The sequence below is a fragment of the Schistocerca cancellata genome, chromosome 6 (assembly GCF_023864275.1).
Source record: "Schistocerca cancellata isolate TAMUIC-IGC-003103 chromosome 6, iqSchCanc2.1, whole genome shotgun sequence".
Lineage (NCBI taxonomy): Eukaryota > Metazoa > Arthropoda > Insecta > Orthoptera > Acrididae > Schistocerca > Schistocerca cancellata.
This window is the reverse complement of record NC_064631.1, coordinates 614,553,417-614,576,839: the sequence shown is the minus strand read 5'-3', so window position 1 is coordinate 614,576,839 and position 23,423 is coordinate 614,553,417. Positions and strand designations below refer to the sequence as shown.

Sequence of the window (23,423 nt, the reverse complement as noted above, 5' to 3'; positions counted from 1 at the left end):
AATGAAATGTAAATAATACATCTTTTGTAGTGGTCGTCGCTCTACTGCAGTGTCACACATGCCGAATTAATAGGAAAACGGTAGAACGTCCGCATAGGGCCATGTTTTTACCTCCACTGTCACGTGGCTGAATGTGTATAAGGCTGGGTGGCATCATTCAAACACAGCCAAATTGTCACACTAGCTGTGTATCTCTATCAAAGTGGACATACGTCCTCACCTCGGTGGCGATTAAAACGATTTCGCCCCCGGGTGGGCTCGAACCACCAACCTTTCGGTTAACAGCCGAACGCGCTAGCCGATTGCGCCACGGAGGCCTTAACTTTCGGTCACTTCTGCTCTCTTCATCAATGCAACTCGTGTACTTTTCGCAGGCACCTCGCAGAATGGTAGTATCTGCTTACGCCTCTTCACATGGATAACGTGCATGCACACTGTAGTGGGGCTCATAAACGAATGACATCGCCAAGCATGACATTATACTACAAAATGCATACAAAACAGTGTTCCGCCTACACATCCAGTAAACCTCTGATGCAAGTAGAGCACTCTTTATCGGTTGTAGAACTTCCCCTTCATTCAGTGCACTGCCATCTGTTAGATGCTGCTCGAGCTAGCTCTGCTCTCAGCAGCAAAGTTAAAGAAATGAATGCCTTCTGTGAGGGTCGAACTCACGACCCCTAGTTTACGAGACCAGTGCTCTACCACTGAGCTAAGAAGGCCGCAGCTTTGCGTTCGTGAGCTACTCCCGACTTGTCACGTCATCATACTGAATCTTACGGCCCTCGACCAGATATCGGATTTGACACACAGATGCTGCTGGAGGTGTCCACCTTACCGTTTTCCAACTCTCTTCACTGTTTCACCCTTACGATCGACGACGAGCGTCAAGCCACCAAAGGTTTGCGGTCTGCGCAAAACTTGACCTAGTGCACAGCTTGTGGGATAGCGTGGCTCTACTGTGAAACGCGCCTTTCGACTCCTCTCTCTGGCTACATCGTCCACAGTGGCACTGGGGGCTTCATGTAAGGCGACTGCACGCCGCTCGGCCAACAGCGGCCTACTGCAGACCGACACTTAAGAGACGCCAAATGCAGATCGACATCGAGAGAGAGGCCCTGTCATATGGCACTCGCGGTGTATACGCCGAAATGAAATGTAAATAATACATCTTTTGTAGTGGTCGTCGCTCTACTGCAGTGTCACACATGCCGAATTAATAGGAAAACGGTAGAACGTCCGCATAGGGCCATGTTTTTACCTCCACTGTCACGTGGCTGAATGTGTATAAGGCTGGGTGGCATCATTCAAACACAGCCAAATTGTCACACTAGCTGTGTATCTCTATCAAAGTGGACATACGTCCTCACCTCGGTGGCGATTAAAACGATTTCGCCCCCGGGTGGGCTCGAACCACCAACCTTTCGGTTAACAGCCGAACGCGCTAGCCGATTGCGCCACGGAGGCCTTAACTTTCGGTCACTTCTGCTCTCTTCATCAATGCAACTCGTGTACTTTTCGCAGGCACCTCGCAGAATGGTAGTATCTGCTTACGCCTCTTCACATGGATAACGTGCATGCACACTGTAGTGGGGCTCATAAACGAATGACATCGCCAAGCATGACATTATACTACAAAATGCATACAAAACAGTGTTCCGCCTACACATCCAGTAAACCTCTGATGCAAGTAGAGCACTCTTTATCGGTTGTAGAACTTCCCCTTCATTCAGTGCACTGCCATCTGTTAGATGCTGCTCGAGCTAGCTCTGCTCTCAGCAGCAAAGTTAAAAAAATGAATGCCTTCTGTGAGGGTCGAACTCACGACCCCTGGTTTACGAGACCAGTGCTCTACCACTGAGCTAAGAAGGCCGCAGCTTTGCGTTCGTGAGCTACTCCCGACTTGTCACGTCATCATACTGAATCTTACAGCCCTCGACCAGATATCGGATTTGACACACAGATGCTGCTGGAGGTGTCCACCTTACCGTTTTCCAACTCTCTTCACTGTTTCACCCTTACGATCGACGACGAGCGTCAAGCCACCAAAGGTTTGCGGTCTGCGCAAAACTTGACCTAGTGCACAGCTTGTGGGATAGCGTGGCTCTACTGTGAAACGCGCCTTTCGACTCCTCTCTCTGGCTACATCGTCCACAGTGGCACTGGGGGCTTCATGTAAGGCGACTGCACGCCGCTCGGCCAACAGCGGCCTACTGCAGACCGACACTTAAGAGACGCCAAATGCAGATCGACATCGAGAGAGAGGCACTGTCATATGGCACTCGCGGTGTATACGCCGAAATGAAATGTAAATAATACATCTTTTGTAGTGGTCGTCGCTCTACTGCAGTGTCACACATGCCGAATTAATAGGAAAACGGTAGAACGTCCGCATAGGGCCATGTTTTTACCTCCACTGTCACGTGGCTGAATGTGTATAAGGCTGGGTGGCATCATTCAAACACAGCCAAATTGTCACACTAGCTGTGTATCTCTATCAAAGTGGACATACGTCCTCACCTCGGTGGCGATTAAAACGATTTCGCCCCCGGGTGGGCTCGAACCACCAACCTTTCGGTTAACAGCCGAACGCGCTAGCCGATTGCGCCACGGAGGCCTTAACTTTCGGTCACTTCTGCTCTCTTCATCAATGCAACTCGTGTACTTTTCGCAGGCACCTCGCAGAATGGTAGTATCTGCTTACGCCTCTTCACATGGATAACGTGCATGCACACTGTAGTGGGGCTCATAAACGAATGACATCGCCAAGCATGACATTATACTACAAAATGCATACAAAACAGTGTTCCGCCTACACATCCAGTAAACCTCTGATGCAAGTAGAGCACTCTTTATCGGTTGTAGAACTTCCCCTTCATTCAGTGCACTGCCATCTGTTAGATGCTGCTCGAGCTAGCTCTGCTCTCAGCAGCAAAGTTAAAAAAATGAATGCCTTCTGTGAGGGTCGAACTCACGACCCCTGGTTTACGAGACCAGTGCTCTACCACTGAGCTAAGAAGGCCGCAGCTTTGCGTTCGTGAGCTACTCCCGACTTGTCACGTCATCATACTGAATCTTACAGCCCTCGACCAGATATCGGATTTGACACACAGATGCTGCTGGAGGTGTCCACCTTACCGTTTTCCAACTCTCTTCACTGTTTCACCCCTTACGATCGACGACGAGCGTCAAGCCACCAAAGGTTTGCGGTCTGCGCAAAACTTGACCTAGTGCACAGCTTGTGGGATAGCGTGGCTCTACTGTGAAACGCGCCTTTCGACTCCTCTCTCTGGCTACATCGTCCACAGTGGCACTGGGGGCTTCATGTAAGGCGACTGCACGCCGCTCGGCCAACAGCGGCCTACTGCAGACCGACACTTAAGAGACGCCAAATGCAGATCGACATCGAGAGAGAGGCACTGTCATATGGCACTCGCGGTGTATACGCCGAAATGAAATGTAAATAATACATCTTTTGTAGTGGTCGTCGCTCTACTGCAGTGTCACACATGCCGAATTAATAGGAAAACGGTAGAACGTCCGCATAGGGCCATGTTTTTACCTCCACTGTCACGTGGCTGAATGTGTATAAGGCTGGGTGGCATCATTCAAACACAGCCAAATTGTCACACTAGCTGTGTATCTCTATCAAAGTGGACATACGTCCTCACCTCGGTGGCGATTAAAACGATTTCGCCCCCGGGTGGGCTCGAACCACCAACCTTTCGGTTAACAGCCGAACGCGCTAGCCGATTGCGCCACGGAGGCCTTAACTTTCGGTCACTTCTGCTCTCTTCATCAATGCAACTCGTGTACTTTTCGCAGGCACCTCGCAGAATGGTAGTATCTGCTTACGCCTCTTCACATGGATAACGTGCATGCACACTGTAGTGGGGCTCATAAACGAATGACATCGCCAAGCATGACATTATACTACAAAATGCATACAAAACAGTGTTCCGCCTACACATCCAGTAAACCTCTGATGCAAGTAGATCACTCTTTATCGGTTGTAGAACTTCCCCTTCATTCAGTGCACTGCCATCTGTTAGATGCTGCTCGAGCTAGCTCTGCTCTCAGCAGCAAAGTTAAAAAAATGAATGCCTTCTGTGAGGGTCGAACTCACGACCCCTGGTTTACGAGACCAGTGCTCTACCACTGAGCTAAGAAGGCCGCAGCTTTGCATTCGTGAGCTACTCCCGAATTGTCACGTCATCATACTGAATCTTACAGCCCTCGACCAGATATCGGATTTGACACACAGATGCTGCTGGAGGTGTCCACCTTACCGTTTTCCAACTCTCTTCACTGTTTCACCCTTACGATCGACGACGAGCGTCAAGCCACCAAAGGATTGCGGTCTGCGCAAAACTTGACCTAGTGCACAGCTTGTGGGATAGCGTGGCTCTACTGTGAAACGCGCCTTTCGACTCCTCTCTCTGGCTACATCGTCCACAGTGGCACTGGGGGCTTCATGTAAGGCGACTGAGGTTTGCGGTCTGCGCAAAACTTGACCTAGTGCACAGCTTGTGGGATAGCGTGGCTCTACTGTGAAACGCGCCTTTCGTCTCCTCTCTCTGGCTACATCGTCCACAGTGGCACTGGGGGCTTCATGTAAGGCGACTGCACGCCGCTCGGCCAACAGCGGCCTACTGCAGACCGACACTTAAGAGACGCCAAATGCAGATCGACATCGAGAGAGAGGCACTGTCATATGGCACTCGCGGTGTATACGCCGAAATGAAATGTAAATAATACATCTTTTGTAGTGGTCGTCGCTCTACTGCAGTGTCACACATGCCGAATTAATAGGAAAACGGTAGAACGTCCGCATAGGGCCATGTTTTTACCTCCACTGTCACGTGGCTGAATGTGTATAAGGCTGGGTGGCATCATTCAAACACAGCCAAATTGTCACACTAGCTGTGTATCTCTATCAAAGTGGACATACGTCCTCACCCGGTGGCGATTAAAACGATTTCGCCCCCGGGTGGGCTCGAACCACCAACCTTTCGGTTAACAGCCGAACGCGCTAGCCGATTGCGCCACGGAGGCCTTAACTTTCGGTCACTTCTGCTCTCTTCATCAATGCAACTCGTGTACTTTTCGCAGGCACCTCGCAGAATGGTAGTATCTGCTTACGCCTCTTCACATGGATAACGTGCATGCACACTGTAGTGGGGCTCATAAACGAATGACATCGCCAAGCATGACATTATACTACAAAATGCATACAAAACAGTGTTCCGCCTACACATCCAGTAAACCTCTGATGCAAGTAGATCACTCTTTATCGGTTGTAGAACTTCCCCTTCATTCAGTGCACTGCCATCTGTTAGATGCTGCTCGAGCTAGCTCTGCTCTCAGCAGCAAAGTTAAAAAAATGAATGCCTTCTGTGAGGGTCGAACTCACGACCCCTGGTTTACGAGACCAGTGCTCTACCACTGAGCTAAGAAGGCCGCAGCTTTGCATTCGTGAGCTACTCCCGAATTGTCACGTCATCATACTGAATCTTACAGCCCTCGACCAGATATCGGATTTGACACACAGATGCTGCTGGAGGTGTCCACCTTACCGTTTTCCAACTCTCTTCACTGTTTCACCCTTACGATCGACGACGAGCGTCAAGCCACCAAAGGATTGCGGTCTGCGCAAAACTTGACCTAGTGCACAGCTTGTGGGATAGCGTGGCTCTACTGTGAAACGCGCCTTTCGACTCCTCTCTCTGGCTACATCGTCCACAGTGGCACTGGGGGCTTCATGTAAGGCGACTGAGGTTTGCGGTCTGCGCAAAACTTGACCTAGTGCACAGCTTGTGGGATAGCGTGGCTCTACTGTGAAACGCGCCTTTCGTCTCCTCTCTCTGGCTACATCGTCCACAGTGGCACTGGGGGCTTCATGTAAGGCGACTGCACGCCGCTCGGCCAACAGCGGCCTACTGCAGACCGACACTTAAGAGACGCCAAATGCAGATCGACATCGAGAGAGAGGCCCTGTCATATGGCACTCGCGGTGTATACGCCGAAATGAAATGTAAATAATACATCTTTTGTAGTGGTCGTCGCTCTACTGCAGTGTCACACATGCCGAATTAATAGGAAAACGGTAGAACGTCCGCATAGGGCCATGTTTTTACCTCCACTGTCACGTGGCTGAATGTGTATAAGGCTGGGTGGCATCATTCAAACACAGCCAAATTGTCACACTAGCTGTGTATCTCTATCAAAGTGGACATACGTCCTCACCTCGGTGGCGATTAAAACGATTTCGCCCCCGGGTGGGCTCGAACCACCAACCTTTCGGTTAGCAGCCGAACGCGCTAGCCGATTGCGCCACGGAGGCCTTAACTTTCGGTCACTTCTGCTCTCTTCATCAATGCAACTCGTGTACTTTTCGCAGGCACCTCGCAGAATGGTAGTATCTGCTTACGCCTCTTCACATGGATAACGTGCATGCACACTGTAGTGGGGCTCATAAACGAATGACATCGCCAAGCATGACATTATACTACAAAATGCATACAAAACAGTGTTCCGCCTACACATCCAGTAAACCTCTGATGCAAGTAGAGCACTCTTTATCGGTTGTAGAACTTCCCCTTCATTCAGTGCACTGCCATCTGTTAGATGCTGCTCGAGCTAGCTCTGCTCTCAGCAGCAAAGTTAAAAAAATGAATGCCTTCTGTGAGGGTCGAACTCACGACCCCTGGTTTACGAGACCAGTGCTCTACCACTGAGCTAAGAAGGCCGCAGCTTTGCGTTCGTGAGCTACTCCCGACTTGTCACGTCATCATACTGAATCTTACAGCCCTCGACCAGATATCGGATTTGACACACAGATGCTGCTGGAGGTGTCCACCTTACCGTTTTCCAACTCTCTTCACTGTTTCACCCTTAAGATCGACGACGAGCGTCAAGCCACCAAAGGTTTGCGGTCTGCGCAAAACTTGACCTAGTGCACAGCTTGTGGGATAGCGTGGCTCTACTGTGAAACGCGCCTTTCGACTCCTCTCTCTGGCTACATCGTCCACAGTGGCACTGGGGGCTTCATGTAAGGCGACTGCACGCCGCTCGGCCAACAGCGGCCTACTGCAGACCGACACTTAAGAGACGCCAAATGCAGATCGACATCGAGAGAGAGGCCCTGTCATATGGCACTCGCGGTGTATACGCCGAAATGAAATGTAAATAATACATCTTTTGTAGTGGTCGTCGCTCTACTGCAGTGTCACACATGCCGAATTAATAGGAAAACGGTAGAACGTCCGCATAGGGCCATGTTTTTACCTCCACTGTCACGTGGCTGAATGTGTATAAGGCTGGGTGGCATCATTCAAACACAGCCAAATTGTCACACTAGCTGTGTATCTCTATCAAAGTGGACATACGTCCTCACCTCGGTGGCGATTAAAACGATTTCGCCCCCGGGTGGGCTCGAACCACCACCCTTTCGGTTAACAGCCGAACGCGCTAGCCGATTGCGCCACGGAGGCCTTAACTTTCGGTCACTTCTGCTCTCTTCATCAATGCAACTCGTGTACTTTTCGCAGGCACCTCGCAGAATGGTAGTATCTGCTTACGCCTCTTCACATGGATAACGTGCATGCACACTGTAGTGGGGCTCATAAACGAATGACATCGCCAAGCATGACATTATACTACAAAATGCATACAAAACAGTGTTCCGCCTACACATCCAGTAAACCTCTGATGCAAGTAGAGCACTCTTTATCGGTTGTAGAACTTCCCCTTCATTCAGTGCACTGCCATCTGTTAGATGCTGCTCGAGCTAGCTCTGCTCTCAGCAGCAAAGTTAAAAAAAATGAATGCCTTCTGTGAGGGTCGAACTCACGACCCCTGGTTTACGAGACCAGTGCTCTACCACTGAGCTAAGAAGGCCGCAGCTTTGCGTTCGTGAGCTACTCCCGACTTGTCACGTCATCATACTGAATCTTACAGCCCTCGACCAGATATCGGATTTGACACACAGATGCTGCTGGAGGTGTCCACCTTACCGTTTTCCAACTCTCTTCACTGTTTCACCCTTACGATCGACGACGAGCGTCAAGCCACCAAAGGTTTGCGGTCTGCGCAAAACTTGACCTAGTGCACAGCTTGTGGGATAGCGTGGCTCTACTGTGAAACGCGCCTTTCGACTCCTCTCTCTGGCTACATCGTCCACAGTGGCACTGGGGGCTTCATGTAAGGCGACTGCACGCCGCTCGGCCAACAGCGGCCTACTGCAGACCGACACTTAAGAGACGCCAAATGCAGATCGACATCGAGAGAGAGGCCCTGTCATATGGCACTCGCGGTGTATACGCCGAAATGAAATGTAAATAATACATCTTTTGTAGTGGTCGTCGCTCTACTGCAGTGTCACACATGCCGAATTAATAGGAAAACGGTAGAACGTCCGCATAGGGCCATGTTTTTACCTCCACTGTCACGTGGCTGAATGTGTATAAGGCTGGGTGGCATCATTCAAACACAGCCAAATTGTCACACTAGCTGTGTATCTCTATCAAAGTGGACATACGTCCTCACCTCGGTGGCGATTAAAACGATTTCGCCCCCGGGTGGGCTCGAACCACCAACCTTTCGGTTAACAGCCGAACGCGCTAGCCGATTGCGCCACGGAGGCCTTAACTTTCGGTCACTTCTGCTCTCTTCATCAATGCAACTCGTGTACTTTTCGCAGGCACCTCGCAGAATGGTAGTATCTGCTTACGCCTCTTCACATGGATAACGTGCATGCACACTGTAGTGGGGCTCATAAACGAATGACATCGCCAAGCATGACATTATACTACAAAATGCATACAAAACAGTGTTCCGCCTACACATCCAGTAAACCTCTGATGCAAGTAGAGCACTCTTTATCGGTTGTAGAACTTCCCCTTCATTCAGTGCACTGCCATCTGTTAGATGCTGCTCGAGCTAGCTCTGCTCTCAGCAGCAAAGTTAAAGAAATGAATGCCTTCTGTGAGGGTCGAACTCACGACCCCTAGTTTACGAGACCAGTGCTCTACCACTGAGCTAAGAAGGCCGCAGCTTTGCGTTCGTGAGCTACTCCCGACTTGTCACGTCATCATACTGAATCTTACGGCCCTCGACCAGATATCGGATTTGACACACAGATGCTGCTGGAGGTGTCCACCTTACCGTTTTCCAACTCTCTTCACTGTTTCACCCTTACGATCGACGACGAGCGTCAAGCCACCAAAGGTTTGCGGTCTGCGCAAAACTTGACCTAGTGCACAGCTTGTGGGATAGCGTGGCTCTACTGTGAAACGCGCCTTTCGACTCCTCTCTCTGGCTACATCGTCCACAGTGGCACTGGGGGCTTCATGTAAGGCGACTGCACGCCGCTCGGCCAACAGCGGCCTACTGCAGACCGACACTTAAGAGACGCCAAATGCAGATCGACATCGAGAGAGAGGCCCTGTCATATGGCACTCGCGGTGTATACGCCGAAATGAAATGTAAATAATACATCTTTTGTAGTGGTCGTCGCTCTACTGCAGTGTCACACATGCCGAATTAATAGGAAAACGGTAGAACGTCCGCATAGGGCCATGTTTTTACCTCCACTGTCACGTGGCTGAATGTGTATAAGGCTGGGTGGCATCATTCAAACACAGCCAAATTGTCACACTAGCTGTGTATCTCTATCAAAGTGGACATACGTCCTCACCTCGGTGGCGATTAAAACGATTTCGCCCCCGGGTGGGCTCGAACCACCACCCTTTCGGTTAACAGCCGAACGCGCTAGCCGATTGCGCCACGGAGGCCTTAACTTTCGGTCACTTCTGCTCTCTTCATCAATGCAACTCGTGTACTTTTCGCAGGCACCTCGCAGAATGGTAGTATCTGCTTACGCCTCTTCACATGGATAACGTGCATGCACACTGTAGTGGGGCTCATAAACGAATGACATCGCCAAGCATGACATTATACTACAAAATGCATACAAAACAGTGTTCCGCCTACACATCCAGTAAACCTCTGATGCAAGTAGAGCACTCTTTATCGGTTGTAGAACTTCCCCTTCATTCAGTGCACTGCCATCTGTTAGATGCTGCTCGAGCTAGCTCTGCTCTCAGCAGCAAAGTTAAAAAAATGAATGCCTTCTGTGAGGGTCGAACTCACGACCCCTGGTTTACGAGACCAGTGCTCTACCACTGAGCTAAGAAGGCCGCAGCTTTGCGTTCGTGAGCTACTCCCGACTTGTCACGTCATCATACTGAATCTTACAGCCCTCGACCAGATATCGGATTTGACACACAGATGCTGCTGGAGGTGTCCACCTTACCGTTTTCCAACTCTCTTCACTGTTTCACCCTTACGATCGACGACGAGCGTCAAGCCACCAAAGGTTTGCGGTCTGCGCAAAACTTGACCTAGTGCACAGCTTGTGGGATAGCGTGGCTCTACTGTGAAACGCGCCTTTCGACTCCTCTCTCTGGCTACATCGTCCACAGTGGCACTGGGGGCTTCATGTAAGGCGACTGCACGCCGCTCGGCCAACAGCGGCCTACTGCAGACCGACACTTAAGAGACGCCAAATGCAGATCGACATCGAGAGAGAGGCCCTGTCATATGGCACTCGCGGTGTATACGCCGAAATGAAATGTAAATAATACATCTTTTGTAGTGGTCGTCGCTCTACTGCAGTGTCACACATGCCGAATTAATAGGAAAACGGTAGAACGTCCGCATAGGGCCATGTTTTTACCTCCACTGTCACGTGGCTGAATGTGTATAAGGCTGGGTGGCATCATTCAAACACAGCCAAATTGTCACACTAGCTGTGTATCTCTATCAAAGTGGACATACGTCCTCACCTCGGTGGCGATTAAAACGATTTCGCCCCCGGGTGGGCTCGAACCACCAACCTTTCGGTTAACAGCCGAACGCGCTAGCCGATTGCGCCACGGAGGCCTTAACTTTCGGTCACTTCTGCTCTCTTCATCAATGCAACTCGTGTACTTTTCGCAGGCACCTCGCAGAATGGTAGTATCTGCTTACGCCTCTTCACATGGATAACGTGCATGCACACTGTAGTGGGGCTCATAAACGAATGACATCGCCAAGCATGACATTATACTACAAAATGCATACAAAACAGTGTTCCGCCTACACATCCAGTAAACCTCTGATGCAAGTAGATCACTCTTTATCGGTTGTAGAACTTCCCCTTCATTCAGTGCACTGCCATCTGTTAGATGCTGCTCGAGCTAGCTCTGCTCTCAGCAGCAAAGTTAAAAAATGAATGCCTTCTGTGAGGGTCGAACTCACGACCCCTGGTTTACGAGACCAGTGCTCTACCACTGAGCTAAGAAGGCCGCAGCTTTGCGTTCGTGAGCTACTCCCGAATTGTCACGTCATCATACTGAATCTTACAGCCCTCGACCAGATATCGGATTTGACACACAGATGCTGCTGGAGGTGTCCACCTTACCGTTTTCCAACTCTCTTCACTGTTTCACCCTTACGATCGACGACGAGCGTCAAGCCACCAAAGGTTTGCGGTCTGCGCAAAACTTGACCTAGTGCACAGCTTGTGGGATAGCGTGGCTCTACTGTGAAACGCGCCTTTCGACTCCTCTCTCTGGCTACATCGTCCACAGTGGCACTGGGGGCTTCATGTAAGGCGACTGCACGCCGCTCGGCCAACAGCGGCCTACTGCAGACCGACACTTAAGAGACGCCAAATGCAGATCGACATCGAGAGAGAGGCCCTGTCATATGGCACTCGCGGTGTATACGCCGAAATGAAATGTAAATAATATATCTTTTGTAGTGGTCGTCGCTCTACTGCAGTGTCACACATGCCGAATTAATAGGAAAACGGTAGAACGTCCGCATAGGGCCATGTTTTTACCTCCACTGTCACGTGGCTGAATGTGTATAAGGCTGGGTGGCATCATTCAAACACAGCCAAATTGTCACACTGGCTGTGTATCTCTATCAAAGTGGACATACGTCCTCACCTCGGTGGCGATTAAAACGATTTCGCCCCCGGGTGGGCTCGAACCACCAACCTTTCGGTTAACAGCCGAACGCGCTAGCCGATTGCGCCACGGAGGCCTTAACTTTCGGTCACTTCTGCTCTCTTCATCAATGCAACTCGTGTACTTTTCGCAGGCACCTCGCAGAATGGTAGTATCTGCTTACGCCTCTTCACATGGATAACGTGCATGCACACTGTAGTGGGGCTCATAAACGAATGACATCGCCAAGCATGACATTATACTACAAAATGCATACAAAACAGTGTTCCGCCTACACATCCAGTAAACCTCTGATGCAAGTAGAGCACTCTTTATCGGTTGTAGAACTTCCCCTTCATTCAGTGCACTGCCATCTGTTAGATGCTGCTCGAGCTAGCTCTGCTCTCAGCAGCAAAGTTAAAAAAATGAATGCCTTCTGTGAGGGTCGAACTCACGACCCCTGGTTTACGAGACCAGTGCTCTACCACTGAGCTAAGAAGGCCGCAGCTTTGCATTCGTGAGCTACTCCCGAATTGTCACGTCATCATACTGAATCTTACAGCCCTCGACCAGATATCGGATTTGACACACAGATGCTGCTGGAGGTGTCCACCTTACCGTTTTCCAACTCTCTTCACTGTTTCACCCTTACGATCGACGACGAGCGTCAAGCCACCAAAGGATTGCGGTCTGCGCAAAACTTGACCTAGTGCACAGCTTGTGGGATAGCGTGGCTCTACTGTGAAACGCGCCTTTCGACTCCTCTCTCTGGCTACATCGTCCACAGTGGCACTGGGGGCTTCATGTAAGGCGACTGAGGTTTGCGGTCTGCGCAAAACTTGACCTAGTGCACAGCTTGTGGGATAGCGTGGCTCTACTGTGAAACGCGCCTTTCGTCTCCTCTCTCTGGCTACATCGTCCACAGTGGCACTGGGGGCTTCATGTAAGGCGACTGCACGCCGCTCGGCCAACAGCGGCCTACTGCAGACCGACACTTAAGAGACGCCAAATGCAGATCGACATCGAGAGAGAGGCACTGTCATATGGCACTCGCGGTGTATACGCCGAAATGAAATGTAAATAATACATCTTTTGTAGTGGTCGTCGCTCTACTGCAGTGTCACACATGCCGAATTAATAGGAAAACGGTAGAACGTCCGCATAGGGCCATGTTTTTACCTCCACTGTCACGTGGCTGAATGTGTATAAGGCTGGGTGGCATCATTCAAACACAGCCAAATTGTCACACTAGCTGTGTATCTCTATCAAAGTGGACATACGTCCTCACCTCGGTGGCGATTAAAACGATTTCGCCCCCGGGTGGGCTCGAACCACCAACCTTTCGGTTAACAGCCGAACGCGCTAGCCGATTGCGCCACGGAGGCCTTAACTTTCGGTCACTTCTGCTCTCTTCATCAATGCAACTCGTGTACTTTTCGCAGGCACCTCGCAGAATGGTAGTATCTGCTTACGCCTCTTCACATGGATAACGTGCATGCACACTGTAGTGGGGCTCATAAACGAATGACATCGCCAAGCATGACATTATACTACAAAATGCATACAAAACAGTGTTCCGCCTACACATCCAGTAAACCTCTGATGCAAGTAGATCACTCTTTATCGGTTGTAGAACTTCCCCTTCATTCAGTGCACTGCCATCTGTTAGATGCTGCTCGAGCTAGCTCTGCTCTCAGCAGCAAAGTTAAAAAAATGAATGCCTTCTGTGAGGGTCGAACTCACGACCCCTGGTTTACGAGACCAGTGCTCTACCACTGAGCTAAGAAGGCCGCAGCTTTGCATTCGTGAGCTACTCCCGAATTGTCACGTCATCATACTGAATCTTACAGCCCTCGACCAGATATCGGATTTGACACACAGATGCTGCTGGAGGTGTCCACCTTACCGTTTTCCAACTCTCTTCACTGTTTCACCCTTACGATCGACGACGAGCGTCAAGCCACCAAAGGATTGCGGTCTGCGCAAAACTTGACCTAGTGCACAGCTTGTGGGATAGCGTGGCTCTACTGTGAAACGCGCCTTTCGACTCCTCTCTCTGGCTACATCGTCCACAGTGGCACTGGGGGCTTCATGTAAGGCGACTGAGGTTTGCGGTCTGCGCAAAACTTGACCTAGTGCACAGCTTGTGGGATAGCGTGGCTCTACTGTGAAACGCGCCTTTCGTCTCCTCTCTCTGGCTACATCGTCCACAGTGGCACTGGGGGCTTCATGTAAGGCGACTGCACGCCGCTCGGCCAACAGCGGCCTACTGCAGACCGACACTTAAGAGACGCCAAATGCAGATCGACATCGAGAGAGAGGCCCTGTCATATGGCACTCGCGGTGTATACGCCGAAATGAAATGTAAATAATACATCTTTTGTAGTGGTCGTCGCTCTACTGCAGTGTCACACATGCCGAATTAATAGGAAAACGGTAGAACGTCCGCATAGGGCCATGTTTTTACCTCCACTGTCACGTGGCTGAATGTGTATAAGGCTGGGTGGCATCATTCAAACACAGCCAAATTGTCACACTAGCTGTGTATCTCTATCAAAGTGGACATACGTCCTCACCTCGGTGGCGATTAAAACGATTTCGCCCCCGGGTGGGCTCGAACCACCAACCTTTCGGTTAGCAGCCGAACGCGCTAGCCGATTGCGCCACGGAGGCCTTAACTTTCGGTCACTTCTGCTCTCTTCATCAATGCAACTCGTGTACTTTTCGCAGGCACCTCGCAGAATGGTAGTATCTGCTTACGCCTCTTCACATGGATAACGTGCATGCACACTGTAGTGGGGCTCATAAACGAATGACATCGCCAAGCATGACATTATACTACAAAATGCATACAAAACAGTGTTCCGCCTACACATCCAGTAAACCTCTGATGCAAGTAGAGCACTCTTTATCGGTTGTAGAACTTCCCCTTCATTCAGTGCACTGCCATCTGTTAGATGCTGCTCGAGCTAGCTCTGCTCTCAGCAGCAAAGTTAAAAAAATGAATGCCTTCTGTGAGGGTCGAACTCACGACCCCTGGTTTACGAGACCAGTGCTCTACCACTGAGCTAAGAAGGCCGCAGCTTTGCGTTCGTGAGCTACTCCCGACTTGTCACGTCATCATACTGAATCTTACAGCCCTCGACCAGATATCGGATTTGACACACAGATGCTGCTGGAGGTGTCCACCTTACCGTTTTCCAACTCTCTTCACTGTTTCACCCTTAAGATCGACGACGAGCGTCAAGCCACCAAAGGTTTGCGGTCTGCGCAAAACTTGACCTAGTGCACAGCTTGTGGGATAGCGTGGCTCTACTGTGAAACGCGCCTTTCGACTCCTCTCTCTGGCTACATCGTCCACAGTGGCACTGGGGGCTTCATGTAAGGCGACTGCACGCCGCTCGGCCAACAGCGGCCTACTGCAGACCGACACTTAAGAGACGCCAAATGCAGATCGACATCGAGAGAGAGGCCCTGTCATATGGCACTCGCGGTGTATACGCCGAAATGAAATGTAAATAATACATCTTTTGTAGTGGTCGTCGCTCTACTGCAGTGTCACACATGCCGAATTAATAGGAAAACGGTAGAACGTCCGCATAGGGCCATGTTTTTACCTCCACTGTCACGTGGCTGAATGTGTATAAGGCTGGGTGGCATCATTCAAACACAGCCAAATTGTCACACTAGCTGTGTATCTCTATCAAAGTGGACATACGTCCTCACCTCGGTGGCGATTAAAACGATTTCGCCCCCGGGTGGGCTCGAACCACCACCCTTTCGGTTAACAGCCGAACGCGCTAGCCGATTGCGCCACGGAGGCCTTAACTTTCGGTCACTTCTGCTCTCTTCATCAATGCAACTCGTGTACTTTTCGCAGGCACCTCGCAGAATGGTAGTATCTGCTTACGCCTCTTCACATGGATAACGTGCATGCACACTGTAGTGGGGCTCATAAACGAATGACATCGCCAAGCATGACATTATACTACAAAATGCATACAAAACAGTGTTCCGCCTACACATCCAGTAAACCTCTGATGCAAGTAGAGCACTCTTTATCGGTTGTAGAACTTCCCCTTCATTCAGTGCACTGCCATCTGTTAGATGCTGCTCGAGCTAGCTCTGCTCTCAGCAGCAAAGTTAAAAAAAATGAATGCCTTCTGTGAGGGTCGAACTCACGACCCCTGGTTTACGAGACCAGTGCTCTACCACTGAGCTAAGAAGGCCGCAGCTTTGCGTTCGTGAGCTACTCCCGACTTGTCACGTCATCATACTGAATCTTACAGCCCTCGACCAGATATCGGATTTGACACACAGATGCTGCTGGAGGTGTCCACCTTACCGTTTTCCAACTCTCTTCACTGTTTCACCCTTACGATCGACGACGAGCGTCAAGCCACCAAAGGTTTGCGGTCTGCGCAAAACTTGACCTAGTGCACAGCTTGTGGGATAGCGTGGCTCTACTGTGAAACGCGCCTTTCGACTCCTCTCTCTGGCTACATCGTCCACAGTGGCACTGGGGGCTTCATGTAAGGCGACTGCACGCCGCTCGGCCAACAGCGGCCTACTGCAGACCGACACTTAAGAGACGCCAAATGCAGATCGACATCGAGAGAGAGGCCCTGTCATATGGCACTCGCGGTGTATACGCCGAAATGAAATGTAAATAATACATCTTTTGTAGTGGTCGTCGCTCTACTGCAGTGTCACACATGCCGAATTAATAGGAAAACGGTAGAACGTCCGCATAGGGCCATGTTTTTACCTCCACTGTCACGTGGCTGAATGTGTATAAGGCTGGGTGGCATCATTCAAACACAGCCAAATTGTCACACTAGCTGTGTATCTCTATCAAAGTGGACATACGTCCTCACCTCGGTGGCGATTAAAACGATTTCGCCCCCGGGTGGGCTCGAACCACCAACCTTTCGGTTAACAGCCGAACGCGCTAGCCGATTGCGCCACGGAGGCCTTAACTTTCGGTCACTTCTGCTCTCTTCATCAATGCAACTCGTGTACTTTTCGCAGGCACCTCGCAGAATGGTAGTATCTGCTTACGCCTCTTCACATGGATAACGTGCATGCACACTGTAGTGGGGCTCATAAACGAATGACATCGCCAAGCATGACATTATACTACAAAATGCATACAAAACAGTGTTCCGCCTACACATCCAGTAAACCTCTGATGCAAGTAGAGCACTCTTTATCGGTTGTAGAACTTCCCCTTCATTCAGTGCACTGCCATCTGTTAGATGCTGCTCGAGCTAGCTCTGCTCTCAGCAGCAAAGTTAAAGAAATGAATGCCTTCTGTGAGGGTCGAACTCACGACCCCTAGTTTACGAGACCAGTGCTCTACCACTGAGCTAAGAAGGCCGCAGCTTTGCGTTCGTGAGCTACTCCCGACTTGTCACGTCATCATACTGAATCTTACGGCCCTCGACCAGATATCGGATTTGACACACAGATGCTGCTGGAGGTGTCCACCTTACCGTTTTCCAACTCTCTTCACTGTTTCACCCTTACGATCGACGACGAGCGTCAAGCCACCAAAGGTTTGCGGTCTGCGCAAAACTTGACCTAGTGCACAGCTTGTGGGATAGCGTGGCTCTACTGTGAAACGCGCCTTTCGACTCCTCTCTCTGGCTACATCGTCCACAGTGGCACTGGGGGCTTCATGTAAGGCGACTGCACGCCGCTCGGCCAACAGCGGCCTACTGCAGACCGACACTTAAGAGACGCCAAATGCAGATCGACATCGAGAGAGAGGCCCTGTCATATGGCACTCGCGGTGTATACGCCGAAATGAAATGTAAATAATACATCTTTTGTAGTGGTCGTCGCTCTACTGCAGTGTCACACATGCCGAATTAATAGGAAAACGGTAGAACGTCCGCATAGGGCCATGTTTTTACCTCCACTGTCACGTGGCTGAATGTGTATAAGGCTGGGTGGCATCATTCAAACACAGCCAAATTGTCACACTAGCTGTGTATCTCTATCAAAGTGGACATACGTCCTCACCTCGGTGGCGATTAAAACGATTTCGCCCCCGGGTGGGCTCGAACCACCACCCTTTCGGTTAACAGCCGAACGCGCTAGCCGATTGCGCCACGGAGGCCTTAACTTTCGGTCACTTCTGCTCTCTTCATCAATGCAACTCGTGTACTTTTCGCAGGCACCTCGCAGAATGGTAGTATCTGCTTACGCCTCTTCACATGGATAACGTGCATGCACACTGTAGTGGGGCTCATAAACGAATGACATCGCCAAGCATGACATTATACTACAAAATGCATACAAAACAGTGTTCCGCCTACACATCCAGTAAACCTCTGATGCAAGTAGAGCACTCTTTATCGGTTGTAGAACTTCCCCTTCATTCAGTGCACTGCCATCTGTTAGATGCTGCTCGAGCTAGCTCTGCTCTCAGCAGCAAAGTTAAAAAAATGAATGCCTTCTGTGAGGGTCGAACTCACGACCCCTGGTTTACGAGACCAGTGCTCTACCACTGAGCTAAGAAGGCCGCAGCTTTGCGTTCGTGAGCTACTCCCGACTTGTCACGTCATCATACTGAATCTTACAGCCCTCGACCAGATATCGGATTTGACACACAGATGCTGCTGGAGGTGTCCACCTTACCGTTTTCCAACTCTCTTCACTGTTTCACCCTTACGATCGACGACGAGCGTCAAGCCACCAAAGGTTTGCGGTCTGCGCAAAACTTGACCTAGTGCACAGCTTGTGGGATAGCGTGGCTCTACTGTGAAACGCGCCTTTCGACTCCTCTCTCTGGCTACATCGTCCACAGTGGCACTGGGGGCTTCATGTAAGGCGACTGCACGCCGCTCGGCCAACAGCGGCCTACTGCAGACCGACACTTAAGAGACGCCAAATGCAGATCGACATCGAGAGAGAGGCCCTGTCATATGGCACTCGCGGTGTATACGCCGAAATGAAATGTAAATAATACATCTTTTGTAGTGGTCGTCGCTCTACTGCAGTGTCACACATGCCGAATTAATAGGAAAACGGTAGAACGTCCGCATAGGGCCATGTTTTTACCTCCACTGTCACGTGGCTGAATGTGTATAAGGCTGGGTGGCATCATTCAAACACAGCCAAATTGTCACACTAGCTGTGTATCTCTATCAAAGTGGACATACGTCCTCACCTCGGTGGCGATTAAAACGATTTCGCCCCCGGGTGGGCTCGAACCACCAACCTTTCGGTTAACAGCCGAACGCGCTAGCCGATTGCGCCACGGAGGCCTTAACTTTCGGTCACTTCTGCTCTCTTCATCAATGCAACTCGTGTACTTTTCGCAGGCACCTCGCAGAATGGTAGTATCTGCTTACGCCTCTTCACATGGATAACGTGCATGCACACTGTAGTGGGGCTCATAAACGAATGACATCGCCAAGCATGACATTATACTACAAAATGCATACAAAACAGTGTTCCGCCTACACATCCAGTAAACCTCTGATGCAAGTAGATCACTCTTTATCGGTTGTAGAACTTCCCCTTCATTCAGTGCACTGCCATCTGTTAGATGCTGCTCGAGCTAGCTCTGCTCTCAGCAGCAAAGTTAAAAAATGAATGCCTTCTGTGAGGGTCGAACTCACGACCCCTGGTTTACGAGACCAGTGCTCTACCACTGAGCTAAGAAGGCCGCAGCTTTGCGTTCGTGAGCTACTCCCGAATTGTCACGTCATCATACTGAATCTTACAGCCCTCGACCAGATATCGGATTTGACACACAGATGCTGCTGGAGGTGTCCACCTTACCGTTTTCCAACTCTCTTCACTGTTTCACCCTTACGATCGACGACGAGCGTCAAGCCACCAAAGGTTTGCGGTCTGCGCAAAACTTGACCTAGTGCACAGCTTGTGGGATAGCGTGGCTCTACTGTGAAACGCGCCTTTCGACTCCTCTCTCTGGCTACATCGTCCACAGTGGCACTGGGGGCTTCATGTAAGGCGACTGCACGCCGCTCGGCCAACAGCGGCCTACTGCAGACCGACACTTAAGAGACGCCAAATGCAGATCGACATCGAGAGAGAGGCCCTGTCATATGGCACTCGCGGTGTATACGCCGAAATGAAATGTAAATAATATATCTTTTGTAGTGGTCGTCGCTCTACTGCAGTGTCACACATGCCGAATTAATAGGAAAACGGTAGAACGTCCGCATAGGGCCATGTTTTTACCTCCACTGTCACGTGGCTGAATGTGTATAAGGCTGGGTGGCATCATTCAAACACAGCCAAATTGTCACACTGGCTGTGTATCTCTATCAAAGTGGACATACGTCCTCACCTCGGTGGCGATTAAAACGATTTCGCCCCCGGGTGGGCTCGAACCACCAACCTTTCGGTTAACAGCCGAACGCGCTAGCCGATTGCGCCACGGAGGCCTTAACTTTCGGTCACTTCTGCTCTCTTCATCAATGCAACTCGTGTACTTTTCGCAGGCACCTCGCAGAATGGTAGTATCTGCTTACGCCTCTTCACATGGATAACGTGCATGCACACTGTAGTGGGGCTCATAAACGAATGACATCGCCAAGCATGACATTATACTACAAAATGCATACAAAACAGTGTTCCGCCTACACATCCAGTAAACCTCTGATGCAAGTAGAGCACTCTTTATCGGTTGTAGAACTTCCCCTTCATTCAGTGCACTGCCATCTGTTAGATGCTGCTCGAGCTAGCTCTGCTCTCAGCAGCAAAGTTAAAGAAATGAATGCCTTCTGTGAGGGTCGAACTCACGACCCCTAGTTTACGAGACCAGTGCTCTACCACTGAGCTAAGAAGGCCGCAGCTTTGCGTTCGTGAGCTACTCCCGACTTGTCACGTCATCATACTGAATCTTACGGCCCTCGACCAGATATCGGATTTGACACACAGATGCTGCTGGAGGTGTCCACCTTACCGTTTTCCAACTCTCTTCACTGTTTCACCCTTACGATCGACGACGAGCGTCAAGCCACCAAAGGTTTGCGGTCTGCGCAAAACTTGACCTAGTGCACAGCTTGTGGGATAGCGTGGCTCTACTGTGAAACGCGCCTTTCGACTCCTCTCTCTGGCTACATCGTCCACAGTGGCACTGGGGGCTTCATGTAAGGCGACTGCACGCCGCTCGGCCAACAGCGGCCTACTGCAGACCGACACTTAAGAGACGCCAAATGCAGATCGACATCGAGAGAGAGGCCCTGTCATATGGCACTCGCGGTGTATACGCCGAAATGAAATGTAAATAATATATCTTTTGTAGTGGTCGTCGCTCTACTGCAGTGTCACACATGCCGAATTAATAGGAAAACGGTAGAACGTCCGCATAGGGCCATGTTTTTACCTCCACTGTCACGTGGCTGAATGTGTATAAGGCTGGGTGGCATCATTCAAACACAGCCAAATTGTCACACTGGCTGTGTATCTCTATCAAAGTGGACATACGTCCTCACCTCGGTGGCGATTAAAACGATTTCGCCCCCGGGTGGGCTCGAACCACCAACCTTTCGGTTAACAGCCGAACGCGCTAGCCGATTGCGCCACGGAGGCCTTAACTTTCGGTCACTTCTGCTCTCTTCATCAATGCAACTCGTGTACTTTTCGCAGGCACCTCGCAGAATGGTAGTATCTGCTTACGCCTCTTCACATGGATAACGTGCATGCACACTGTAGTGGGGCTCATAAACGAATGACATCGCCAAGCATGACATTATACTACAAAATGCATACAAAACAGTGTTCCGCCTACACATCCAGTAAACCTCTGATGCAAGTAGAGCACTCTTTATCGGTTGTAGAACTTCCCCTTCATTCAGTGCACTGCCATCTGTTAGATGCTGCTCGAGCTAGCTCTGCTCTCAGCAGCAAAGTTAAAGAAATGAATGCCTTCTGTGAGGGTCGAACTCACGACCCCTAGTTTACGAGACCAGTGCTCTACCACTGAGCTAAGAAGGCCGCAGCTTTGCGTTCGTGAGCTACTCCCGACTTGTCACGTCATCATACTGAATCTTACGGCCCTCGACCAGATATCGGATTTGACACACAGATGCTGCTGGAGGTGTCCACCTTACCGTTTTCCAACTCTCTTCACTGTTTCACCCTTACGATCGACGACGAGCGTCAAGCCACCAAAGGTTTGCGGTCTGCGCAAAACTTGACCTAGTGCACAGCTTGTGGGATAGCGTGGCTCTACTGTGAAACGCGCCTTTCGACTCCTCTCTCTGGCTACATCGTCCACAGTGGCACTGGGGGCTTCATGTAAGGCGACTGCACGCCGCTCGGCCAACAGCGGCCTACTGCAGACCGACACTTAAGAGACGCCAAATGCAGATCGACATCGAGAGAGAGGCCCTGTCATATGGCACTCGCGGTGTATACGCCGAAATGAAATGTAAATAATACATCTTTTGTAGTGGTCGTCGCTCTACTGCAGTGTCACACATGCCGAATTAATAGGAAAACGGTAGAACGTCCGCATAGGGCCATGTTTTTACCTCCACTGTCACGTGGCTGAATGTGTATAAGGCTGGGTGGCATCATTCAAACACAGCCAAATTGTCACACTAGCTGTGTATCTCTATCAAAGTGGACATACGTCCTCACCTCGGTGGCGATTAAAACGATTTCGCCCCCGGGTGGGCTCGAACCACCAACCTTTCGGTTAACAGCCGAACGCGCTAGCCGATTGCGCCACGGAGGCCTTAACTTTCGGTCACTTCTGCTCTCTTCATCAATGCAACTCGTGTACTTTTCGCAGGCACCTCGCAGAATGGTAGTATCTGCTTACGCCTCTTCACATGGATAACGTGCATGCACACTGTAGTGGGGCTCATAAACGAATGACATCGCCAAGCATGACATTATACTACAAAATGCATACAAAACAGTGTTCCGCCTACACATCCAGTAAACCTCTGATGCAAGTAGAGCACTCTTTATCGGTTGTAGAACTTCCCCTTCATTCAGTGCACTGCCATCTGTTAGATGCTGCTCGAGCTAGCTCTGCTCTCAGCAGCAAAGTTAAAAAAATGAATGCCTTCTGTGAGGGTCGAACTCACAACCCCTAGTTTACGAGACCAGTGCTCTACCACTGAGCTAAGAAGGCCGCAGCTTTGCGTTTGTGAGCTACTCCCGACTTGTCACGTCATCATACTGAATCTTACGGCCCTCGACCAGATATCGGATTTGACACACAGATGCTGCTGGAGGTGTCCACCTTACCGTTTTCCAACTCTCTTCACTGTTTCACCCTTACGATCGACGACGAGCGTCAAGCCACCAAAGGTTTGCGGTCTGCGCAAAACTTGACCTAGTGCACAGCTTGTGGGATAGCGTGGCTCTACTGTGAAACGCGCCTTTCGACTCCTCTCTCTGGCTACATCGTCCACAGTGGCACTGGGGGCT

At 50.5% G+C, this 23,423-nt stretch overlaps 40 non-coding genes across 40 annotated transcripts; all 40 read right to left on the bottom strand.

Moving 5' to 3' along the window:
- Window positions 1-243: 243 nt before the first annotated feature.
- Trnan-guu (transfer RNA asparagine (anticodon GUU)) lies at window positions 244-317 on the bottom strand. The gene has a single exon. It is a non-coding gene; the product is annotated as a tRNA-Asn (tRNA).
- A 333-nt stretch (window positions 318-650) lies between these two features.
- Window positions 651-722, bottom strand: Trnat-cgu (transfer RNA threonine (anticodon CGU)). The gene has a single exon. It is a non-coding gene; the product is annotated as a tRNA-Thr (tRNA).
- Window positions 723-1,393: 671 nt separating this feature from the next.
- Trnan-guu (transfer RNA asparagine (anticodon GUU)) lies at window positions 1,394-1,467 on the bottom strand. Its single transcript has one exon. It is a non-coding gene; the product is annotated as a tRNA-Asn (tRNA).
- A 333-nt stretch (window positions 1,468-1,800) lies between these two features.
- On the bottom strand, window positions 1,801-1,872 carry Trnat-cgu (transfer RNA threonine (anticodon CGU)). Its single transcript has one exon. It is a non-coding gene; the product is annotated as a tRNA-Thr (tRNA).
- A 671-nt stretch (window positions 1,873-2,543) lies between these two features.
- Window positions 2,544-2,617, bottom strand: Trnan-guu (transfer RNA asparagine (anticodon GUU)). Its single transcript has one exon. It is a non-coding gene; the product is annotated as a tRNA-Asn (tRNA).
- A 333-nt stretch (window positions 2,618-2,950) lies between these two features.
- Trnat-cgu (transfer RNA threonine (anticodon CGU)) lies at window positions 2,951-3,022 on the bottom strand. The gene has a single exon. It is a non-coding gene; the product is annotated as a tRNA-Thr (tRNA).
- A 672-nt stretch (window positions 3,023-3,694) lies between these two features.
- On the bottom strand, window positions 3,695-3,768 carry Trnan-guu (transfer RNA asparagine (anticodon GUU)). Its single transcript has one exon. It is a non-coding gene; the product is annotated as a tRNA-Asn (tRNA).
- Window positions 3,769-4,101: 333 nt separating this feature from the next.
- On the bottom strand, window positions 4,102-4,173 carry Trnat-cgu (transfer RNA threonine (anticodon CGU)). Its single transcript has one exon. It is a non-coding gene; the product is annotated as a tRNA-Thr (tRNA).
- Window positions 4,174-4,981: 808 nt separating this feature from the next.
- Trnan-guu (transfer RNA asparagine (anticodon GUU)) lies at window positions 4,982-5,055 on the bottom strand. Its single transcript has one exon. It is a non-coding gene; the product is annotated as a tRNA-Asn (tRNA).
- A 333-nt stretch (window positions 5,056-5,388) lies between these two features.
- Window positions 5,389-5,460, bottom strand: Trnat-cgu (transfer RNA threonine (anticodon CGU)). Its single transcript has one exon. It is a non-coding gene; the product is annotated as a tRNA-Thr (tRNA).
- Window positions 5,461-6,269: 809 nt separating this feature from the next.
- Window positions 6,270-6,343, bottom strand: Trnas-gcu (transfer RNA serine (anticodon GCU)). The gene has a single exon. It is a non-coding gene; the product is annotated as a tRNA-Ser (tRNA).
- A 333-nt stretch (window positions 6,344-6,676) lies between these two features.
- Trnat-cgu (transfer RNA threonine (anticodon CGU)) lies at window positions 6,677-6,748 on the bottom strand. Its single transcript has one exon. It is a non-coding gene; the product is annotated as a tRNA-Thr (tRNA).
- Window positions 6,749-7,419: 671 nt separating this feature from the next.
- Window positions 7,420-7,493, bottom strand: Trnan-guu (transfer RNA asparagine (anticodon GUU)). Its single transcript has one exon. It is a non-coding gene; the product is annotated as a tRNA-Asn (tRNA).
- Window positions 7,494-7,827: 334 nt separating this feature from the next.
- Trnat-cgu (transfer RNA threonine (anticodon CGU)) lies at window positions 7,828-7,899 on the bottom strand. Its single transcript has one exon. It is a non-coding gene; the product is annotated as a tRNA-Thr (tRNA).
- A 671-nt stretch (window positions 7,900-8,570) lies between these two features.
- Window positions 8,571-8,644, bottom strand: Trnan-guu (transfer RNA asparagine (anticodon GUU)). Its single transcript has one exon. It is a non-coding gene; the product is annotated as a tRNA-Asn (tRNA).
- A 333-nt stretch (window positions 8,645-8,977) lies between these two features.
- On the bottom strand, window positions 8,978-9,049 carry Trnat-cgu (transfer RNA threonine (anticodon CGU)). The gene has a single exon. It is a non-coding gene; the product is annotated as a tRNA-Thr (tRNA).
- Window positions 9,050-9,720: 671 nt separating this feature from the next.
- Trnan-guu (transfer RNA asparagine (anticodon GUU)) lies at window positions 9,721-9,794 on the bottom strand. The gene has a single exon. It is a non-coding gene; the product is annotated as a tRNA-Asn (tRNA).
- Window positions 9,795-10,127: 333 nt separating this feature from the next.
- On the bottom strand, window positions 10,128-10,199 carry Trnat-cgu (transfer RNA threonine (anticodon CGU)). Its single transcript has one exon. It is a non-coding gene; the product is annotated as a tRNA-Thr (tRNA).
- A 671-nt stretch (window positions 10,200-10,870) lies between these two features.
- On the bottom strand, window positions 10,871-10,944 carry Trnan-guu (transfer RNA asparagine (anticodon GUU)). The gene has a single exon. It is a non-coding gene; the product is annotated as a tRNA-Asn (tRNA).
- Window positions 10,945-11,276: 332 nt separating this feature from the next.
- Window positions 11,277-11,348, bottom strand: Trnat-cgu (transfer RNA threonine (anticodon CGU)). The gene has a single exon. It is a non-coding gene; the product is annotated as a tRNA-Thr (tRNA).
- A 671-nt stretch (window positions 11,349-12,019) lies between these two features.
- Window positions 12,020-12,093, bottom strand: Trnan-guu (transfer RNA asparagine (anticodon GUU)). The gene has a single exon. It is a non-coding gene; the product is annotated as a tRNA-Asn (tRNA).
- A 333-nt stretch (window positions 12,094-12,426) lies between these two features.
- Window positions 12,427-12,498, bottom strand: Trnat-cgu (transfer RNA threonine (anticodon CGU)). Its single transcript has one exon. It is a non-coding gene; the product is annotated as a tRNA-Thr (tRNA).
- An 809-nt stretch (window positions 12,499-13,307) lies between these two features.
- Window positions 13,308-13,381, bottom strand: Trnan-guu (transfer RNA asparagine (anticodon GUU)). The gene has a single exon. It is a non-coding gene; the product is annotated as a tRNA-Asn (tRNA).
- Window positions 13,382-13,714: 333 nt separating this feature from the next.
- Trnat-cgu (transfer RNA threonine (anticodon CGU)) lies at window positions 13,715-13,786 on the bottom strand. Its single transcript has one exon. It is a non-coding gene; the product is annotated as a tRNA-Thr (tRNA).
- An 809-nt stretch (window positions 13,787-14,595) lies between these two features.
- Trnas-gcu (transfer RNA serine (anticodon GCU)) lies at window positions 14,596-14,669 on the bottom strand. Its single transcript has one exon. It is a non-coding gene; the product is annotated as a tRNA-Ser (tRNA).
- Window positions 14,670-15,002: 333 nt separating this feature from the next.
- Trnat-cgu (transfer RNA threonine (anticodon CGU)) lies at window positions 15,003-15,074 on the bottom strand. Its single transcript has one exon. It is a non-coding gene; the product is annotated as a tRNA-Thr (tRNA).
- A 671-nt stretch (window positions 15,075-15,745) lies between these two features.
- Trnan-guu (transfer RNA asparagine (anticodon GUU)) lies at window positions 15,746-15,819 on the bottom strand. Its single transcript has one exon. It is a non-coding gene; the product is annotated as a tRNA-Asn (tRNA).
- Window positions 15,820-16,153: 334 nt separating this feature from the next.
- Trnat-cgu (transfer RNA threonine (anticodon CGU)) lies at window positions 16,154-16,225 on the bottom strand. The gene has a single exon. It is a non-coding gene; the product is annotated as a tRNA-Thr (tRNA).
- A 671-nt stretch (window positions 16,226-16,896) lies between these two features.
- On the bottom strand, window positions 16,897-16,970 carry Trnan-guu (transfer RNA asparagine (anticodon GUU)). The gene has a single exon. It is a non-coding gene; the product is annotated as a tRNA-Asn (tRNA).
- Window positions 16,971-17,303: 333 nt separating this feature from the next.
- Trnat-cgu (transfer RNA threonine (anticodon CGU)) lies at window positions 17,304-17,375 on the bottom strand. Its single transcript has one exon. It is a non-coding gene; the product is annotated as a tRNA-Thr (tRNA).
- A 671-nt stretch (window positions 17,376-18,046) lies between these two features.
- Window positions 18,047-18,120, bottom strand: Trnan-guu (transfer RNA asparagine (anticodon GUU)). Its single transcript has one exon. It is a non-coding gene; the product is annotated as a tRNA-Asn (tRNA).
- A 333-nt stretch (window positions 18,121-18,453) lies between these two features.
- Window positions 18,454-18,525, bottom strand: Trnat-cgu (transfer RNA threonine (anticodon CGU)). The gene has a single exon. It is a non-coding gene; the product is annotated as a tRNA-Thr (tRNA).
- Window positions 18,526-19,196: 671 nt separating this feature from the next.
- Trnan-guu (transfer RNA asparagine (anticodon GUU)) lies at window positions 19,197-19,270 on the bottom strand. Its single transcript has one exon. It is a non-coding gene; the product is annotated as a tRNA-Asn (tRNA).
- Window positions 19,271-19,602: 332 nt separating this feature from the next.
- On the bottom strand, window positions 19,603-19,674 carry Trnat-cgu (transfer RNA threonine (anticodon CGU)). Its single transcript has one exon. It is a non-coding gene; the product is annotated as a tRNA-Thr (tRNA).
- A 671-nt stretch (window positions 19,675-20,345) lies between these two features.
- Trnan-guu (transfer RNA asparagine (anticodon GUU)) lies at window positions 20,346-20,419 on the bottom strand. The gene has a single exon. It is a non-coding gene; the product is annotated as a tRNA-Asn (tRNA).
- Window positions 20,420-20,752: 333 nt separating this feature from the next.
- On the bottom strand, window positions 20,753-20,824 carry Trnat-cgu (transfer RNA threonine (anticodon CGU)). Its single transcript has one exon. It is a non-coding gene; the product is annotated as a tRNA-Thr (tRNA).
- A 671-nt stretch (window positions 20,825-21,495) lies between these two features.
- On the bottom strand, window positions 21,496-21,569 carry Trnan-guu (transfer RNA asparagine (anticodon GUU)). Its single transcript has one exon. It is a non-coding gene; the product is annotated as a tRNA-Asn (tRNA).
- A 333-nt stretch (window positions 21,570-21,902) lies between these two features.
- Trnat-cgu (transfer RNA threonine (anticodon CGU)) lies at window positions 21,903-21,974 on the bottom strand. Its single transcript has one exon. It is a non-coding gene; the product is annotated as a tRNA-Thr (tRNA).
- Window positions 21,975-22,645: 671 nt separating this feature from the next.
- On the bottom strand, window positions 22,646-22,719 carry Trnan-guu (transfer RNA asparagine (anticodon GUU)). The gene has a single exon. It is a non-coding gene; the product is annotated as a tRNA-Asn (tRNA).
- Window positions 22,720-23,052: 333 nt separating this feature from the next.
- Window positions 23,053-23,124, bottom strand: Trnat-cgu (transfer RNA threonine (anticodon CGU)). Its single transcript has one exon. It is a non-coding gene; the product is annotated as a tRNA-Thr (tRNA).
- Between the last annotated feature and the right edge of the window lie 299 nt (window positions 23,125-23,423).